At 52.1% G+C, this 12,415-nt stretch overlaps 1 long non-coding RNA gene across 1 annotated transcript; it reads left to right on the forward strand.

Annotated features, from left to right (window-relative positions):
- Positions 1-7,039: 7,039 nt before the first annotated feature.
- On the forward strand, positions 7,040-11,009 carry LOC112826476 (uncharacterized). The gene is made up of 3 exons (XR_012376655.1): positions 7,040-7,465; positions 7,796-8,029; positions 10,080-11,009. It is a non-coding gene; the product is annotated as an uncharacterized lncRNA (long non-coding RNA).
- Positions 11,010-12,415: the final 1,406 nt, after the last annotated feature.

Raw genomic sequence — 12,415 nt, forward strand, 5'->3', positions numbered from 1 at the left:
GGCCCCGCCCCGGTCACGTCCCCCAGGCCACGCCCCGTGGCCCCGCCCCACGCCCTTCCCGACGCCCCCGGCCTCGCCGGGGCCCCGCCCCGCCCCCACCTTGACCGCGCCCCCGCTGCACTTGGCTCCGGCGCGGGACCGCGGACTCGGTCCTGCGGGCGGCGTGGGCGGTGCGCTGCCGGGAGGCTCGCTCGGGCAGCTCGCGCACGTGCCCCGCGGCACCGCCGGAGGAGGGGGGCCCGCACCCGTCCAGCCCACGGCCGCTACCCCAGCCGTGCGGATCCCCTTATCTGCGGGTGCGCAAATGTAGCCACTGGTCAAGGCCATTGTAAGAAGTTTACCTTCAAGGGGCGTCTGTGCCAACCTTTCAGCACGTTAATGATTAGAAAGCTGGGGAGGCGCCTGACAGTGTCGCTTTTGTTTTGTGTTCTTCACTTCTGCAGGAAATCGTTTATGCTGTTTTATACCTGAAAGGTGGACGGCTGTGACCGGTTAAAACTTTGGAGTGAAAATTTGTCTTTTTCAGTAGCAGTGCCTACTAGCAAAATCTTTCCTCCTTCCTGTTCGAGTGAACCTTGAAATGCTTCTAAAATGTGCAGCGTGTGGGCTTTAGTATTTATTTTAGAGAAACTGCTGAGGCAGACCTCGGTGCTCTAGTTTGAATCCCGGTAGGTGGTTTGCTGAGATCGCTGTGTGTGCTGGCGGGTCCCTGTCGGAGGGGAGTGGGACATGGTCCGCTCAGGTGCAGAGAGACGGGGTGGGGGGGGCAGAGGTGTGGGAGCATCTCCCGCACTGTGAGGCCCAGGAGTGGGAGCTCACGGCCACACCGACCTTTCCTAACTCCTGCTTTCTCTGTCCAGACACCTGCCGTCTTCCCACTTGGCCAGTCCACACTCTGCACATTATCTGCCCCCACATCCTGCCCACGGTTTTTCCAGAGTTCTCCCGCCCCCTCCCCTCTAGGGCCCTATCCTGCTTTGCTTTCTTTTTTTTTTTTTTTTTCCTTCTTTAAGTTTTTATTTGACAGAGAGAGACACAGCGAGAGAGGGAACACGAGCAGGGGGAGTGGGAGAGGGAGAAGCAGGCTTCCCGCTGGGCAGGGAGCCCAATGCGGGGCTCGACCGCAGGACCCCGGGATCATGATCTGAGCCGAAGGCCGACGCTTAACGACGGAGCCACCCAGGCGCCCCATCCTGCTTTGTTTTCTTGCTGGTATCTCATATTGTATTGCTTATTCACACGTCCAACCCTGCAGCCTCCCTCTCCAGAATGCAAGCTCCCTAAGTGGAGAACAAAGGCACAAAGGAAATGTAGATAAAATTAAACTTCCTTATAACCTGCAGCGCATTGACAAATACTTGAAGCAGGCAGAGTATAAGATTCCTCCAGGAAGCTCCCAATCTTAATGTTAATGTCTTGCTAGAGGGAAAAAGGGAAAAACAATTTGGTCTGATAATAGCCAGGCCTCCAGGATTCTGGGTCTTCTTTAGCATATGAAAATCCTTTTGGAAACTCCTTTGTCTTTACCTCCCCCAGTTCCAAAGTCTATAGTCCGTTGCTCCTCACGATCCCAGTGCAGCTCTTTTCTGCCCATGGGTCCTGTCTCTGCTATAATAAAACCAGCTTTTTGCACCCAAGACGTCTCAAGAATTCCTTCTTGACCCTCAGCTCCAGACCCCAACATTTCCACATCATCAGGAAGGGACTTTTTGTGTGGTGCTCCCCAGTGAGCCCTGGTGAAGCCTATCTTGCACACAACAGTTGCTCAAGAAAGCTTTGAGTCAAGGGTGCCTGGGTGGCTCAGCTGGTTAGGTGTCTGACTCTTGGTTTTGGCTCAGGTCATGATCTCAGGGTCGTGAGATCCAGCCCTGCGTCGGGCTCTGCACTGGACATGGAGTCTGCTTAAGATTCTGTCTCTCCCTCTCACTCTGCCCCTCCCCTTGTGCTCTCTCTCTTTAAAAAAAAAAAAAAAAGGAAAGAAAGCTTTGAGTTAGGAAAGAATGGATGAGTTCAACATCCTGGTGAGACCAGAAGCTGTGTCCTGCAAACACCTGGTGACCAGCTATGCCACACCCTCTGGGTTTGCCTCACCTGGGCAGCCCCCTAGACCCCCAGCCGTGTGGGCAGGCCCCTCCTCCAGGCCCCCCTCTGGTGAATGTCCCCCACCCTCCCAGCCCTCCCATGCAGTTAAGGCCCTGGCACTTCTAACCAGCTCATTATATTCACTGTTATTTCATTATCTCCTGAAGTAATTTTAAAATTCCCTAGGGACAGGGAGCATGTTTTAAACGAAGTTTGTATCCCACCCAGCTCAGCACGCCTTTCTTGGCTCCCCCCATCATTCACTGAACTTGGGGCTTTGAACCCATGAGGGTCTTTGGGTTTTGTTCTCCGGTGTCTCCCGAGTTCCTGGAACTAGGCCACGATCTGTGCTCAGTTCATGTGTATTTAAATACATTGCATTAACTTAATGTTGTCGCCCCTGGAAAAACTGCTGCTCTCAGAGCAGGTTTGCAGGGGAGGGACCTGCAGGTTTGCTAGGTCCCAGCACCTAGGCCAGTGCCTGGCACATACAATTCACTCAGCGAGTCTGTAAAAAAATTTAAATTGTCCAGCATTTTGAACAACTAAATTCAACCAGGAGAAAGTCTCCGTATCAAATTTCAACCACTCCTAAAAAATGCCTTTAAACTCTCAATTGCCTTATTCCTGTTCAGGAGGCCATATGGAGGAAGGAGGCAGATGTTGGGATGAGTCTGTTTAAGGAGCTACTTACCTGCCAAGGACGATGTTTATTCTGCCTGGATTTAAACCACTGGCCTAACAGGCTAATCCTTTTTCCAGTTGCTAGATGAAACGTTCCCAAGGCCAAGAAAAATATGTAGCTTCCTTTTAAAAAAGATGGAAACTGAGCAATTCTGGGACTTTCTGCAATGAAAATATAAGGGAAAAAATGTGGTTGCTTTCGTCGGGGTTTGCAAAGTAACTTGGGAGTGTTTCTAGGTGCCTTTGATGTAGTTTTTGGAGTAGTGTTGGTGGTTGGTTCGGAGCCCACGGCCAAAAAAAATTCTTGAGACGTCTTGGGGGCAGAATGGTGGTTTTACTAAAGCTTGGGACAGAACCCATGGGCAGAAAGAGAGGCCGCGGGCGCCTGGGTGGCTCAGTTGGTTAAGCGACTGCCTTCGGCTCAGGTCATGATCCCGGAGTCCTGGGATCGAGTCCCGCATCGGGCTCCCTGCTCAGCGGGGAGCCTGCTTCTCCCTCTGACCCTTTCCCCTCTCATGCTGTTTCTCTCTCTCTCTCTCTCTCAAATAAATAAATAAAATCTTTAAAAAAAAGAAAGAGCGGCCGCCCCAAGATTCCGAGGAGCAACTGATTATATACTATGGGGTTGGGGGAAGTAAAGATAAGGAAGTTTCCAGAAGAACTTTCATCAGCTAAAGAAGACTCACAGGATATAGGAGGCCTGGCTATCGTCAAACCAAGGGTGTTTTTTCCCTCTAGCAAGGCATTATTAACATTAGGACAGTTGGGAGCTTCCTGGAGGAATCTGACATTCTACCTGCCTCAAGTATTTGTCAATGGGCTACAGGTTATAAGGACATTTAATTTTATCTGCATTTCCTTCTGCCTTTGTTTTCCACATCACCTGGTTGTAGAACAATTTTACCTTTAAAGTACTTTCCTCCTTTTTAATAAAAAGCAAAGGAAAACAAAACAACAAAACCAAACACTGCCTATCTATTATATATTCATTCAGTGGGTAGGAGGTGAAGCACTAAGCACTAAGCCCTGACCTAGGAACAGAGCAATGAGAAAGGCAGCCAACAGAATAAACGAGCAAAATATATAGTGTCCTAGACAGTGATGAAATGTTAGATGGAGAAAAACACAACAGGACGGTATACAGAGAATGAGGCCTGAGGGTGGTTGCAGGGGGTCCCGTTTTTTAAACAGAATGTCTTCAAGATAAAGTTTTCGTAAGCATTAGGAGGTGAGGCGTTGAACACACACGTATCTGTAGGAAGAAGGGTTCACACAGAGAGCAGTGCATGCAAAGGCCCTGAGGCAGAAGCCCTCCTGGTCAGCTTGATGGACCGCAGGAGGTCAGAGCAGCTGAAGCCGGAGGGAGAAGGTGAGCTAGACCTACGGTCTGTGAGGAGGCGGGTGGGTGGGGCAGGGAAGGGCACTGGGGCCTGGAGGTCATCGTAAGGGCGGTGGCTTATACTCTGAATGAGACAGCAGGGTAGCGGAGGGTTCCGAGGGGAGGAGAGACAGGAGCTGTCCTCACACAAGGTCACCTGCCCGCTGTGTTGAGGCGGCCGCGGCAGCTGCAGAGACCTCAGAGAGACAGTGCTGGTTGGGATTAGCGCGGTACCGGAGGCGTGTTCAAAATTGTGCGCAGTCTGGGTGTATTTTGAAGGTGGAACCTACAGGATTTGCGGGATCGGGTGTGGGATAAAAGGGGAAGGGGGAGGGTTAGAGAGGGGAGCGGAGCACAAGCCTCCGGAAAGATGGGGTGCCACGTCCATCTTTACCAGCCCCGGGCTGACAGCAGCCTTCTCTGGAGCAGGGCTCCCTGACGCCAGCGCGGCCACAGGCCGGGTACCCGGAGCGCGCTCGGGGGCGCTGGGGCTGCTGTCGCCTGCGCGGCCACAGGCCGGGTACCCGGAGCGCGCTCGGGGGCGCTGCTGCTGACGCCAGCGCGGCCACAGGCCGGGTACCCGGAGCGCGCTCGGGGGCGCTGCTGCTGCTGTCGCCTGCGCGGCCACAGGCCGGGTACCCGGAGCGCGCTCGGGGGCGCTGCTGCTGCTGTCGCCTGCGCGGCCACAGGCCGGGTACCCGGGTACCCGGAGCGCGCTCGGGGGCGCTGCAGCGGCTGCTGTCCTGGGACGGTTCGCTGTCTTACAAGCGCAGCCAGGGCGCAGCGTGAGCCCCCAGCTTCCCGGGCCCGCGGCTGGCCGCGCCGAGGAGGCGTCTAGGCTTGAGGTCCTGCCCTGGCCCACGCCAGCCGGGCACGGACCCCAACATCCACATCCATAAGACACTGGTTCTTTCTCTGTCGTTCGCATGCACAAGACCACATCGACTTCAGGACACAATCGGTGGTTGTATAGGGTGTTCGCTGAGCGAACCCCCGGCAGCGGAAACGCGGCTCCGGTCTGGGGCGGACGCGGGGCGGCGCCGTCACGCCCGAGACAGAGGACGTCGCTGCAGCCAGGTCGAGCAGATCCACTTTGGGCCACGTAGGACGGGGTCCCCGCGGACGGGACAGAAAGCCCCGAATAAGTGGAGTTTATTTTTTTTTAAAGATTTTATTTATTTATTTGACAGAGAGAGACACAGCGAGAGCAGGAACACAAGCAGGGGGAGTGGGAGAGGGAGAAGCAGGTCTCCTGCCGAGCAGGGAGCCCGATGTGGGGCTCGATCCCAGGACCCTGGGACCATGACCTGAGCCGAAGGCAGACGCTCAATGACTGAGCCACCCAGGCGCCCTTTTTTTTTTTTTTTAAAGATTCCGAATAAGTGGAGTTTAAAAGGGACATTTCTCTCTCTCACAAAAGAACTTCTGAGGTAGCCCGTCTGGGGCCGGCCTGGCAGTCTGCTCTACAAAATCCGCAAGGCCGCTTCCCGCTGGCAGCTCCGCCAGCCCGGAGGTGACCCTCACCCTCCTCCTCCCACCGGAGCTCCGGCCGTCACACCCACGTTCCAAGCCGCAGAGTGAGGAAGGGCGGGCCGACTGTCCAATGGCTGACACAGGACACTTTTGCTTACATCCCATTGGTCAGAGGTTAGTCACATGGCCATACACCCAACTGCAAGGAAGGCTGGGAAATGTAGTCTTTACTCTGAGTCCTCGTGTACCCAGATAAAAATTCTCTAATTAGGAACAGAAGGTGGAATGGTGGGGAGGGGGGACAGCCAGCAATTTCTGCCGCTCACATGTAACAAACTGAACCGATACTGTTCAAAATGCCTCAATGCCACAAATATTACGTCATTGTATACTTCCATTAATACTGAATTTCAGTATTCTCCTGGGGGGCAAATAAGCCTTCAGCTACGTGCCAAATCTAAATGATACTCTCCCTGGGGCTCAGCGGACAGATAGAGTGAGGGTAGTGACGTCTGCAAGGGACACAAGGGACACAGTGGAGAAGAGTAGCAGTGCACGTGCTGAATACTTGCCCCGCCTATCCAACACCCTCCTGACACCAGGAGATAAAGCTTCGTCCTCACCAATGGAGTAGGCAGAAATAGGTCTCATATCCATCTGTGTTTCTCTGACCATCAGTAAAGTCAAAATCTTTATTTAACAAATCTACTGGTTGGGGCGCCTGGGTGGCTCCGTCAGTTAAGCCTCTGCCTTCGGCTCAGGTCATGGTCTCAGGGTCCTGGGATGGAACCCAGGCAGGCTCCTTGTTCAGCTTGTTCAGTCCTGCTTCTCCCTCTCCCTTGCCCCTGCTCATGTGCTCTGTCTCTCACTCGCTCTGTCTCCCAAATAAATAAATAAAATATTTTAAAAATAATAAAAATTAAAAATCTACTGGTCATTAGTGAGTTTTCTTTTGTTAATTGCCCATTAAAAACCTGTGAATAGGGGCGCCTGGGTGGCTCAAGTAGTTAAGCAATCTGTCTTCAGCTCGGGTCATGATCTCAAGGTCCTGGGATGGAGCCCCACATGGGGCTCCCTGCTTGGCAGGGAGCCTGCTTCTCCCTCTCCTCCCTGCTCATGCTCTCTCTCACTCTCTCTCTCTCTCTCTCTCTCTCAAATAAATAAATAAATAAATAAGTAAAAAGAAAAAAAAGAAACATTGAAAAAAACTGAACATTTTTTTGAACATTTTTAAATTATGGTGCTACTATAGATTTGACATTCTTCAAAATAATAAATTGGGAGTCATATGTATCATGTAAATAAATTTCAAACATGTAAATATAAAATCATAAACCTGTAAATAAATTTCTATGATATAGAACATTTAAAAGCTTTTATATACTTGTTTACTCAACTATGTCAACCCTGTTTATGGTGATTTTTAAAAAGTTTTTTGTTTGTTTGTTTTTGCTTTTAAGAAAGAGAGAGTATGCCCCTGCACCCATGGTGGGGAGGGGCAGAGAGAGAGGGAGGGAGAATCCCAAGCAAACTACCCAGTCAGTGCAGAGCCCCACGTGGGGCTCCGGATCCTGAGATCAGGAGCTGAGCCAAAATCAAGTCAGATCCTCAGCCTGCTGAGCCAACAAGGCGCCCCAGGGATTTTTTTTTTTTTAATGTGCAAATATTTTTTATTTGTATGTAACCAAATCTACCAACTTTTCCAGCATAGTTTCTGGGCATTTCAATATCCATTGTGATCCCGTCAATTGACTGCTGAAGGCCTGGTGTCAGCTAAGTATATGGAAAGGTCTCAAGAGAACTGAATTTGGAACCCCAGTTGGCCATGTTTTAACTGAACGACTCTGGGCAAGTGTTCCTAATGGTGGTGGTGTCCTCTGTTTCATCAGCTACCAAATGTAGATGACACTGCCCCTCTCAGTGTTGTGAGCAAGTGATTCTCTACGCAGGGGTGCTCAGTAGGTGTGAGTTCCCTTATTCCCTCCTGGTGCCCCCCGCAATTCGATCAGCATCCCCTCAGCCAGCACCACCAGCACTCAGTAAGATGAATCAGGCCCTTGGGGACAACAACCTTGCCCCAGCTAGGACAGGAAATTGTGGGTGTTTTTCGAGTCGGGTTTATATTTCAATTTCAGAGACCCCCCCCCCCCACGCTGAGTTTGTTCTTCTTCCTCTTAGAATTCCCGGCAACCTCTTCCCTTCTCTGGAGTCAGTTGATGACCCAGGGCTGGATTCTCAGCTATGCTGCCATGCGTGCACCTGCCAGGAGGTATGCACCTGCCAGGAGGCGTGCACCTCATCCCTTCAGGTCTGGGGTATCGGCACCTCGGGACCCTCTACAGGGCTGCTGGGCAAACCACATTCACAGAAAGACTGTGCGGCCTAAATCTACACACAGATTTGGGGGCAGAGGTGAGAACATATGAAAACTCCTTTCCCTGCTTAAAAACAGAGAAACAAAATATCCAAAGCTGCAATGATGTAACTACTAGCATATAGGCTGCTATTGCAGATCAACAGTCCGCCACATCCATTTCTTCTTAGATTTCAAAATATATCATATCTTCACTTGATTTGACTTCCATCAGCCCATTTTCTGTTTATCATAAAAGCCATCCCAAAACCTCAAAATAAATTTAAGGAATTTTGCAGAAATGGAAACAAAGTCAATACAAACTTCAAAAATGGTAGATTTCTCATAAAAAGAGCATCTTCCAAAATGAAAACTGCGCGGTGCCCCGCAGTGCGGGCAGGGGAGTACAGCCCCTGCCCGCTGCCGCATCTGGCTGTCTTCCCCCTGGCCGCCTGGCCTCTGCAGCACCTGCTAGCTCGGGCCCTTAGTCACACCCACCTGGGGCAACCACGAATCACATGGCTGGTCAGGGATCAGCCCCCCAGCAGCCTCCTTGCTGTTGTCTTCCCAAGCATCCATTCTTTCTACCCTTAGCTCAGTTCCATCCAAAGCTGGGTGATTCCATAGGTGGACCCCCAAAGTGTGGGCCATCGGTTCTGTCCTAACCCTGCTTCAAGCATCTCTCAGACACCCTTCTCTGTCTTGTGATGGACACCGGTCTTTATGCTTCTTTCCCCCAAACAGACCGCAGTCTCCTTGGGACAAGGATGGTGACATGTTATCCCCGGTGTATTCCTCTGCTCTGGCTGCTGGTCGGCTTAAACGACAGACATTTATTTCTCCGCAGTCCTGGAGGTCGGAGACCAAGGCAGGCCAGGCTCTGGCGGGTGGGGCTGGAGGCTGCGGTGCACGGGAGACCCCGTGGCGGGCTGCCCCATCTCTTGCATGCAGCATTCCTCACGGGGCTAGGCGTCGACATGCTGTGACAGGTTCCTGTGTCCCCTCAGGTCTGGGACCTTGTCGTGAAGGACGTGTGTCTGTGGGGAGGACTTTGAAGGGCTTCGAGGGACGAGAAAGGAGGGGGAGAGACCGGCGCTGCTGTGGGGCCTGGGGCAGTCAAGTCCCTGCCCTGCTTCCCAGTGGGTGGAAGTGTGGGTTGTCTGGCCCCTCGCCGCCCTGGCCTCCCAGAGTGGACGCCCCTTTCCTCCCTGGACCCATGGTGTCTCTGGGGCCCTCCTAAGCTAGGACGCCTCTCCAGCTTTCTGCTAAGACTTGGGGTCCTTAGCATCTGGCCATTCCTTGCAGCCCTATTCAGTTCTGAGAACCCGCTCTCAGGGATGGTTTTCCTTGAGCCAGGCCAGCCAGCACCCAAAATTCTCTGGCCCCACTCCCCACACGTATGCAGTCAGGAACTCTGGGTGGGGCCCAGCCCTGCACCTGAGTCTGAGCCCCTCAGGCTTGGGGTCCCTGCTCTCGGCAGCACCCTGGGCTAATCTCCCGAGCCTCCTTGGCCTCTCCCCACCAGGCCCAGAGCCTCACTGAGCGCAGTAAGAATCCCCTTCCTTTGCCCAAAAGCTGGGCAGGGTGTGCTCAGCAAACCCTGCCCTAGGCCACACCTCTCTAGCTTCTTTGCAGAGTGATGAGCACTGAGACCCCCAGAGCTCGGAGGACGTGGAAGCCCCCCGCCCCCCGACTGTGCCATTGCCATGGCACGGGGTCCTCAGCAAAGCTCCTCCAGCAGCCCTGCCCCCACCTCCCGGGACCCCAGTGTCTCTACAGTGAAATCTCACACACACCACCGAACTTAAGAGAAGGGTCCTCCCCGCACACTTTGCCCTCAGAATTTGGGTATCAATCTGCAACTTAATTACTCGATCTGCTAAGAAGCCTTTGTACAGTTGTTGGTTTGGGGTTTTGCTGGGTTTTGTGTTCTTTTGTTCTATCACCTCCCCCGAACAGAAATGCAAGTAGCTCTTCCTTCATCCTTCCCTTAGTCTAACACTTAGGGCTTGGTTTTTCTTTAACAGCTCAACATCCTCTTGCGAAACAGTGGACTTCCCTGTGCAGATAGAACAGGGAACTCTTAATGAATTGCTTTCGGTTTTTCAGTTATTGATGGATGGAGGGGATCTTGAATGTTTTTGAAACATCATGTGCGCAACTCCTCTCTCCACTGCGCCACCCGGTCCATCGTGACCTCTTCAGCATGGACGTAGAATGTGAGGGCGTCTGACCCAGGAGAGAGGCCATGGGTGGGGTGTTTCATTCTCTGTAAAAGAATGACTTTTCCTGGTCTTTTATGGACATGCCCACTTTGAAAGATTCCACTTCTCATCTTGTACATTTCTTCTTATTACTCGCTGATTCTTAGCTAGGATCTTCAGCGATGATGAGCAGGTGTATGAGCAGGAGCCTTCCTCCCTCAGGCGGCTGACGCTCCTTCGTTCTCCACGACGCCCATGGGCACTAGCTGTGACACTTCCTCCAGGGAACCTGCCCCCCACGCACCCTGAAACCGTTCTCCCCCGTGTCACCTGGGATCAACCTAACAGACACTTCAGCCTTTCGACCCACTTGTGGGCTTTGACTCTGTTTCCCACTTCCTCCTTGAAAGTCTGTGGCTTCCCAGACCACCCTTCACTTTGCCCCCCACCCCCCAGGGCTCTACCCTCATCGTGTGGGTTTGCTTTTTAAATAAACTCACCACATATTCTTTAAGTCTCTATCTGTGCACTGAAACTCCATATGTACAATATTAGCTAGATTTCCTTGGAATGGAATTTTGGCCCCTTTGGAATCAAACCTCAATCCTGCCAAGAATAGACTTGTCAAAACAGGCCTTCTTAAAGACTCTAGAATTTCTGAAGATCTGAAAAAATAAATAAGCCACAATGAACATAATGCCGTTAAAGAAGATTATGACACTTGTCTCAGGACGTTAGTGCTGTGACTTGTGCCCTTAAGCAATCACTTGTTCTAATCGCAGGATTTCACAGTTCTGGTAAATTTCTCGAATTGCATCACAGGGAGGTTTGGACCTCACAGGGAAGAGACAATCAGAACATCCACACGTGGGCAGAGACGGGGCAGCAGACAGCTGTCTTCAGGGTACAGCCTGGGGTGTGTTGCCAACCCCAGAATGCCCCCCCTGAAATTTGTCTCGTCGGGGGGGGCAACACTTTCCCTCCACCAATGCAGACTCAGTGCTAGGGGCCTGAAAATTTAACAACAGACAGATTAACAGGAGAAGAGAGAGCAAGTCTGTCCACACTATATGTGAGCATGCTCAGATGAAGCGGACCCTGAACAGAGAGATATAGGGGTTCATGTGCCAACTTAATTGGGGGGGGCAGAAAGCGCTGCTAGGGGGAGACAAATGAGCCTTTAGGGGGAATGGGAGGTGTGGCCCCTGTGGTAATGTTTGTTTATGCGACTTCTCATCCTGGTGTGAGTGGCCCGGCTCCTTCCCATCTGGGGGTGAAGCTCTGCTTTCAGCAAAGGAAGGGAGCTCTGAAAAGGCTTCTCTCGGCATCCATTGTATGTCAAATGTCTCCAGTTCAATCTTCGTACCAGCTCTGTGCGGCCAGGTGGGTCCCTATGAGACCAATAGAGCTCTTGCTTGGAATTTGAGCAGAAGGATCCTTCCTCAGGGCCTGCACGGAGCGCAGAGCTGAGCTCCTGTGGGCACTGCTCCAGACTCCCTGAGTTGTACTAAACAAGATCCCCATGCCCCCCAGGGAGGCCACAGCTGGGCATTCCTGGCAGGAAACAGGCAGGATTCCTGCACTTCCTTTTGCAATTCTGGCTTCCTCGTTAGGATGAAAGATACTTACTTGCTGGGGCCTGAATGTCTGTGTCCTTCCAAATGCCTGCCATGAGACCCCGACCCCCACATGGAGGGCATTAGGAGCGCATTTGGGAGGAGATGGGTCATACGGTAGAGCCCTCACGAAGGGGATCAGTGCCCTTAGGAAGGAGACCCCAGGAGATCCCTGGCCCCTTCCACCACGAGAGGACCCAGTGAGAGCATCCTCACCTGACCTGGGACTTCCAATTTATGAGAAATAAATTCTGTGGCTTCTAAGCCCCCCCAATGTGTAGGATTCTCTTATAGCTGCCTGAACGCACTAAGATTATTTACTTTTTTTTAGATGACCCAAGGGGAATAAATGCATTTTAATTTCTCAAATGTTCCCTCTAGCTTCTGTCTGCAACATGAACAGAGGGGAGGCGCCTGGGTGGCTCAGATGGTTAAGCGTCTGCCTTCGGCTCAGGTCATGATCCCAGGGTCCTGGGATTGAGTCCCGCATCGGGCTCCCTGCTCCTTGCGAGCCTGCTTCTCCCTCTGCTTCTCTCTCTCTCTCCCTCTGTCTCTCCCTCTGTCTCTCATGAATAAATAAATAAAATCTTAAAAAAAAAAAACATGAACAGAGGGGAATCTTGAA

The sequence above is a fragment of the Callorhinus ursinus genome, unplaced genomic scaffold, assembly GCF_003265705.2.
Source record: "Callorhinus ursinus isolate GAN/ISIS: 27379988/994484 unplaced genomic scaffold, GSC_fseal_2.0 scaffold79, whole genome shotgun sequence".
Taxonomy (NCBI): domain Eukaryota; kingdom Metazoa; phylum Chordata; class Mammalia; order Carnivora; family Otariidae; genus Callorhinus; species Callorhinus ursinus.